Genomic DNA, 8,432 nt, shown 5'->3' with positions numbered 1-8,432 from the left:
CATGCTGCGCAATCTCTGCTCATTGACATGGCCAATGTGTTTGTGCCAAATGTCAACATCAGCCACAACACCTGTGCCCTGTGCAAATAATGCAGCTTTTACCTCAGGCATGTCTACATTCAGCGTAAACATTCTGCCCACACATTTGCCCTCTGTGATCAGCTTACAGCCATTCTGGAAATCTTCTCCATAACAGCCATTTGGATTGAAGCGAACCTGCAAACCCTGCTCAACCATTTGTCCAACAGAAACAAGATTCTTTGTAATGTTTGGGACATGAAGTACATCTGCTAAGTACTTTGATTTCCCACTCTTCGTATTTAGAGGTATGTCCCCTACATGAGCAATGGGGTGAGCTGTGTCATCTCCTGTCTGCACATAGCCTGACACATCTGGTTTGCGCATATCTCTAAACCACTCTTCACGAGACGTCATGTGATTAGAGGCACCTGAATCCACATACCAAACATCATCTTGGGTGGAATTCTCTGCAGTCATTGTATTCATTACATGCTGCATAACAAAATGCGCTCGTTTTTGTTGTCATCTGCATCTCTGCTAGTAGATGCATAGTTGCCCTATTCTCTCTTTCCACTTGCTTTTCCCTTTGGACAGTCACGTGACATGTGACCTCTTTCACCACAAGTCCAACATTCTCTGCTATCTGGAGTATGTTGCTGCCTGCTTGATCCTGCACCATGACCTCTTTGACTCCCCCTGCCTTGAGACTGGTTTCCCCTGCCACCTGTATTGTTTTGATTTGATTGACCTTCCAAAAATTGGCCCCTGCAACCCCTTGGGCCTCGACCACAACCTCTACCTCTACCTCTGTTGGAGTTAGAATAGAAGGCCTGTTCAAAATTATTTATGCCATGAGAAGAAGATGTGTCAAGGTTCTTCTCCTCAAGAATAAGCATAGAAATCAAATATTGGAACACGGGGATGTCGTCTCTTTTTTCGCTGCGCGAGGCGCCTTCGGCATCTGGTCGTGGATTGCGAACGAAGGGATTGTGATGCTCTTGCTCTCTTAGCCTCTCTTGCCTGCACCAGGCTCTGATACCATGTAAAGAATGAGGATGCAAGAGAGCTACACAAGACAAGCACAAAGCACACAGAGATGGAAAGCTTCTTCTTCTTCTTCACAGAAAAGAGAGTACAAAATGACTAAGTGCTAAAGCTGAAAAGTAGCACATATGTACATGCGGTCACTAAGTGTGAACTCGCTAGAAGCGTACTAGGCTGGCACTATATGTGTAGTCCAGCTGTAGAATCATTGGCAGAGATCCTTCGTGTCGGTCACCTAACGCGCCAGTGAGTAAATGCCGTAAGCGGCCAAGACCCGTAGTGGATGCTAGCTCAAGGTGTAGAGCTCGACATCTCAACACACTCTTGGGAAGATACACACACACACACACACACACACACACACACACACACACACACACACACACACACACACACACACACACACACACACACACACACACACACACACTATGGGGCACCACTCGGCTTACACAACACACCTGGCCGAGACAGGGAACACACCTATGGAGTGAGAGGAGAGAGACTATCCACTTGCCCACTTCACACAGAGACACACACACACACACACACACACACCCCCAAAAAACTCAGATCAAAAGAGGAGCACTTCTGATAATTAGATACAAATGAGCTTGGGCCAACACCAATGGGGCAAACAGCTCACACAATATGGGTAAAATATGCCAGATACAATCACAAATTGGAGAAGAAGCTTCGCTCATAGGAGAAACTTACACAGCCAAAATAGCAAAAAAAGAGTGAGGAATTTGGCAAAATGGACAGCGCCATCGCGTCCGGAACGGCCCAAAACCCCAGTCTACAATGTCAAAGTGCTCAAATCCGACCTCGGATGAGCAGTTTACGGCCAAAACAGGCTCCAAAAACCCCAAAACACACCTGCGGCTGTTCCTCCTCTATTCTCTACGTTTTTTCTAGTCTTCTCTCTCTTTTTTCAGTTCCCACACTTAGCGTTTTTAGTTGGGCACCCTTGGCCTTTTAGATGACCTCAAACGGACCTCGAACAGGCCAAAAACTGACCTCGCAGTGCATAGTTGTCACCTTTTTGCATCATCCGCACACCTGGCACTCAGTTTTTCCCAATAATGCATCCCGCAACCACGTGAAGTGGCCACAAAAAGTGGTCCTCATGATGACCTTCTTGCATCAGTATCACAAGAAAACACCCACGTCGTGTCCATACTTCTCCGCGTGCAAGTATTGACCCCGTGCGGCCTCCTTACGCCACTAGATGCCATTTGACGCACCTGCTTACCTAATGTTGTCGACCGGAAGATAGCTTCCTCGAGAAGTTTTATGTGCAAAAAAATCCTCCTTATTGTAGAAAAAACACACTGGTACTGGTAATAGTGAAAATCGCTGCACTATGTACACCTTGTCCTACTTGTACACACGTGGGCCCCACGTAACCACCTGGCTGTGGAAATTGGGCAATCCTTTATTTGATGCACCATGCATGTATATTTACATATGCGCAATCCCTTGCTCCAAAAAACTCCTGACATAATTTTCCCATCCCCTAGCCTGCTAGATCATTCATGATCAGCAGCAACAAAGAGAGATATGAGACTCGCCGCATCACAGGTCTCCTCATCCCTCACCAACACTGCTTGATCCACAGACAGCTCATCTTGCTCCACCATCATCAATCTAGCATGATACAATTTAAGACACAATCCATTTACCCTTGACTTATGTAGAACACCATCCAGGTTAGCCAGCTGATATGTGCCATTTGGAAAACACTCCACTACCTTGAAAGGGCCTTCCCACTTAATTTGAAACTTCTTTTGGAAGGTGTTGTCCAGCTTACTGTTGTAGCGCAAAACCAATTCATGTTTCTTGATACCCTTACTTTTGACCTTTTCATTTATGTTTGCCAAAGCCTTATCCAGCATCTACCCATAATGCTCCAATGCGCTCATCCTATCCAACTGGACCTCTTGTAACTGCAAGAGCCTCTCTTTGAATGCATCACTAGGCGGCCCAAGCAACTTCTCTAACATCTTCACCGCAGGCAACTCTACCTCCACAGGCAATAGTGCTTCCTTTCCATACACCAAATGAAATGGAGTAAACCCTGTACTTGTCTTCATCGAAGTACGGTAAGCCCATAATGTACTAGGCAATTCCAAATCCCAATTCTTTCCTTGGTGCTCTAGCACTTTAGAAAGAATTTGTACCAACTCACCATTGAATCTTTCATTTAAGCCATTACACTGCGGGTAATAAGGAGTGGTATGCTGGTGCCTAATCTTCATCTTTGCGCATAAGAAGTCTAGCAGTTTAGCTCTAAATCGTGGCCCCTTATCTGAAAGTAGCTCTAATGGCACCCCAAACTTGCAACATATTTCACCATACACAAATTTTGACACATCCTTTGCAGTGATCTGTTTTACTGCTATAGCCTCTGCCCATCTAGAGAGATAGTCCACTGCCGTCAAGATATAGCTTTTTCCCTTGCTTGTGATAGGTAACGGGCCTACTGCATCAATCCCCCACTTTTCAAACACATCAAACGCCATAATGGTTTTTCGTAGCTCTGGCTTCAACACGTCCCAAATGCTTGACACCTATTGCAAGACCTACACCAATGGTGAACATCCTTGTGCAAACTAGGCCATACATACCCCTCTTGCAAAATCTTATGCAAGGTGATCTTTATAGCAAAATGGCCACCACATGCGCCTTCATGATTCTCTTCCAACACTCTGTAAAGCTCCTCCCGCCAAGGTACACGTCTCAACACGAGATTAGCCCCTTTCATGTATAAGACATCACCAATCAATTTGTACCTGTATGCAATACACACAAAGCCATACTTCTTAGACTTTTGAATCTCCTTTGGAATGATTCCTGCTAGCACAAACTCCTCTTCTTGAGCCAAACTTTCCCGGCCATGGTAAAGAGGTAAGTTGGTCCTCAACACAAATAGCTCCCCAATCATGCCTTGAGCCGCTTCATGTGCCTCTCCATTTTGAGCACGTTCAATGTGTCTGATGCTCCATGCTTTGAACTTTTTTAACAGGCCTTTAATTATGAAACACATTTCCTTCAATGAGTTGTTCTTGCTCTTCCACACACCCAACACTTGCTTCACCACTAACAAGGCATCACCTTTTATGCTAAACCTTCGAACCCCATGCTTCAAACAAATGTGTAATCTGGCTTCCAGAGTAGCATATTCAGCCTCATTGTTACTATGAGCATCCAATTTGAACCCTCTCTTGCATACTAGCTTCCCCTCTGGATCATAAAGTGCTATACCCCCTGAAGCTGCATCATGGCTCTTTCTGTATGAACCATCAAAGAACAATACATGTGCATTGCTGATTTGTGGCACTTCTTCAACTACCTTTCTCACCACCTCTTCCTTAGCAATAAGGGGATTCTCCTTGTAGGTCAACAAATCAGCTAGGGTAGCCCTTGTACTATCTTCCACTAGAAAAGAGAACTCAAACTCTTGGAGCTCAATTACCCATTTCTTCACCACATTTGACATGTTAGTACCACTAATTAACTGTGGCAAAAGGCATAACTCGTCAAGAAAACAAAAGGTCGTGGTAGCAAGTAATGATGAAATCGTTGACAAGCAAATATTACACTGGCCATCACTAGCTCTACTTCCGAGAACTTTCTCTCCGCTACCAACTTCACTCGGCTTGCACAATACACTGGCCTCATATTATGGCTGCCCTTCCCCTTTTGCAATAGCATGGCTCCAATGGCATCATCCCCTACTGATGGATTTACATAAAACACTTGCTCCCAATCAGGAGCCTACATGGCTGACAACCCCGCTAACACCTCTTTCACCTCTTGAAACACTTCTTCACACTTGTCATCCCATTGCAATGGATAATGCTTTGCCACTTGTTGTAATGGATAAAGGAGCTACGAAGACAATGGAATAAACCGTGCCATGTACTTCACTTTGTGTATAAAGGTTGCCAATTGCTTAGTACTCGTAGGTGATGGGAGAAGAATAATAGACTTAACCTTATCTGGATCAGCCTCAATGCCATTTTATGACACCATATGGCCCAATAACTTCACCCTTGGCTGTGCTAGATGACATTTCTTTGGATTAAGTTGTCCTCCACATTCATCATATCGAGCCAATACCATCTGCAACTTCTCATGGTGTTCAACCCTACTGCTGTAGACACATAAGTCATCCATGAAAGCTTTAACACAACTACCAATGACTGATTCCAATACCCAATTTGCTCTCTCTTGATAGAAAGATGGTCCATTTGACAACCCAAACGGCAATACTGTGTAGCAATAGCAGCCCCATGGTGTAATAAAAGTTGTCTTTGTGCGGTCTTTAAGAGCAATCTTCAATTGAAAATAGCCTAAAAAACCATCACATACACTGTACCTCTCATACCTGCCACTGAATCCAAGATCTGATCGATGAATGGAAGAGGATATGGGTTCTTCTTAGTGGCTGCGTTTAAGGGTTTAAAATATACACAAATTCTCCACTTCCCATCCTTCTTTGGACTGACTACAACTAGACTCACCCATTCTGTGGTCTCCACAGGGACTATGAACCCTGCCTTCAATAACTTGTCCACCTCTTCTCGCAAGGCTTCCATTTTCTCTTGACCCATCCTTCTTAGCCTTTGCCACACTGGCTTAGCACCTTCTTTCAGCTTTATATGCATCTCTTCGCCCTTGAACCCTCTGATCTCTTCATATGAAGTAATGAACAAATCAGGAAAACTAGCCAGCATGTGCAAATAAATATCCTTCTCCATAGCTGAGAGGTCTCCACTGATCATTTGTGTCATCAATTCCTGCTTCTTTGACAACTCAACCTTGGTTTGCATCAGCCCTTCAATCACTTCATAAGGCCCTTCACTTTCATCTTCAACCTCATTCGCAAATGCAACTAAACCAAACTCCTGGATTTCTTTGTCCATCAAAAGAAATGCAACATCAGCATCCTCATCACTGCTGGTAGTGCTATCACTGTCCTCATCTGTCACCGTGGAATATAGTTCATCACTAGACATCCTCATCTTCATAAATCTCCTCTAATTGTTTCCTTGTGTCCATATTATAAAGCTTCTTGGTACCTGTCTTTCCATAGAGGCTAATCGTACCATGTCGCCAATCTTGAACAGCTCCCACTGCACGTACCATGGTCAGCCCAGTATAATAGGATATGCTCCCAACCCTGCTGGCATCACATGAAAATCAACCACTGCCTTTGCATCATATGCTTCAACTTCTAAGCTCTTTACAACACCCAAACTTTTTACTTTTTGATGGTTTGCCAATCTGATCCGAAAACCTGAAACCCTAGCCATTGTGAGACCCATCTTCTCAATGCATGAGTGTGTTATGACGCATATTTGGGCTCCGCCATCCACATAACCTTGTCCCAAATTTTTCCTGATCTCCTTTTCCTCTTGGCCTTGACATCCTCGCCTTCATGGCTCTTTCCTTTCTTCTTACTAGGACCTGGGGCACTTCGTCCTTCCTTTTCCTCCGTGGTCCTCTTCCCAATAGGCATCACTAATGTATCCTCTAGCTTTGATGCCTTCTCCAAGGTGACTACACTTAGCACTTTTGTCTTTTCCTTTTCCTCCTGGGTTAGTCCACTGGTTCCTTTGTCTCCCTTAATTTCGATGCCATAATCATTTGACCTAGTTAGCACCTGTCTTGGCAATGGATACATGTCTCCCCCCATCCTTGGTGGCTTATCACATTGCGGGCTGATGTGACCCAACTCTCCACAATTGTAACATGTGGGCGTCTGCCTCCAAAACCTACCATTGCTTTGTCCAGCACCATTCCTAGGCCTTTCTTCACCTCCTGGTTGATTTGCAAACCTCCCTCGACCTCGATTATTTCCCACTTGACCTAGCATGTTTAGGCTGAGATTCTTCATCAAATCTACCACTTGCCTCATGTCTTGCCTTAGCCCATCATCTTGCACCGATGTAGTGACCACTGTTGGCATAACCTGAGTAGTAATAGGAACCATTGGTTCATGATGAACCCCTGACATGCGACCTTGTAAAGACTCTATAGGCTGAAATTCAGACCTCATGGGCAAAGACTCCACCCCTAACTGGCTCATTTTCCTCAACTTCCACTCTTTGTTCCTTGCTACCTCTAGTGCATCTTCATATGTCCTAGGCTTCTTTAGCTCCACTCTCCAACGTATATTCTCCCAAAGACCAGCCAAGAACCTATCCTTCTTCATCATGTCAGGCGGGGGTACCTGTGGTGCTAAGGCCTTGCATATCCGCTCCCATGCCAATGAGAACTTACGTATGTATGCATCTACTGGCTCACCTTCCTTTTGCACCAAACCTTGTACTTCTTGCCACACTTTGTCAGGATCTTCTATCTTCACAAACTCCACTTCCAACCCATGCCTTAGATTGTCCCAACTCAATCTTACAGGTGGATCCGCTGCACGCAAATCCACTTCAAATGTTTTGGACCAGACTCGTGCATCACTCTTCAAACAAATTTGGAGAAGACGTAACATCTGCGCAGGGTCATGAATCTGGTTGCTAATGCAGGAAACCTCCATCTTTTCCAAAAAATCTTCCACATCTTCATCACTTCTTCCATGAAACTCCGGATAAGAGAAAGCCATGGCTACCTAAGCTACAATGCTTTGAGAACCCCTTTGAACACACGTGCAAGAACCCAAAACTTTTACTGACTCAATTCCCAGAAACTTCAATGGAGCTCAACTTTAGATAAGGACAAACACATGCACATCAAATGAGTTTTCATAGTTGATCATCGGAATTACAACAGGCAAAGGACATTCCAAGATCTCTCGTAATCTTCTTGGACCGAACATAAAGACTATGTGCTGCTGGAAAAAAATCTTCCTGGACACATGAACATTTATCTGGATTCTTTGAGTTAAATGAAATGGAGTGAATTGAGGACCATTTTGATCATCCATTAAATCCAACCATGCAGCTCCCAAGAAGGCACACCTGACTTATCCTCTGATTTTGCCAAAATTTCAGCAGCATCACAGCATAAATGGCTCAAAAGACCAAAAAACCAGCCATCACAACTCGGAAAAATTTTGGCAGAGTTTCCCCAGAAGTAGAGCAGTAGGAACCCAAAATATAGACTGTATATGTATGCATAAACTATTAACAATAGAACCCGAGCATCAAATAGGACTCACTAGTATATAGCCTATGGCGAGGTCACGAAAAGGGTGCTCCAGCTACCTGTATCACCGAAAGGATCTCCATATTTGAGAATCCCCCAGCTCAATAAAAACTCACGCTATCGACCCTCACACGAAGGCTAATGCAAATCGCGTATTGTCAAGTCTTAGAAATGACTATCTTCTAGACCAAGTCTCAAAA

Source organism: Adiantum capillus-veneris, chromosome 25 (genome assembly GCF_014529385.1).
Source record: "Adiantum capillus-veneris isolate H3 chromosome 25, ASM1452938v2, whole genome shotgun sequence".
Classification (NCBI taxonomy): Eukaryota; Viridiplantae; Streptophyta; class Polypodiopsida; order Polypodiales; family Pteridaceae; genus Adiantum; species Adiantum capillus-veneris.
The sequence above is the reverse complement of the archived record's forward strand: the minus strand, read 5'-3'. Positions refer to the sequence as shown.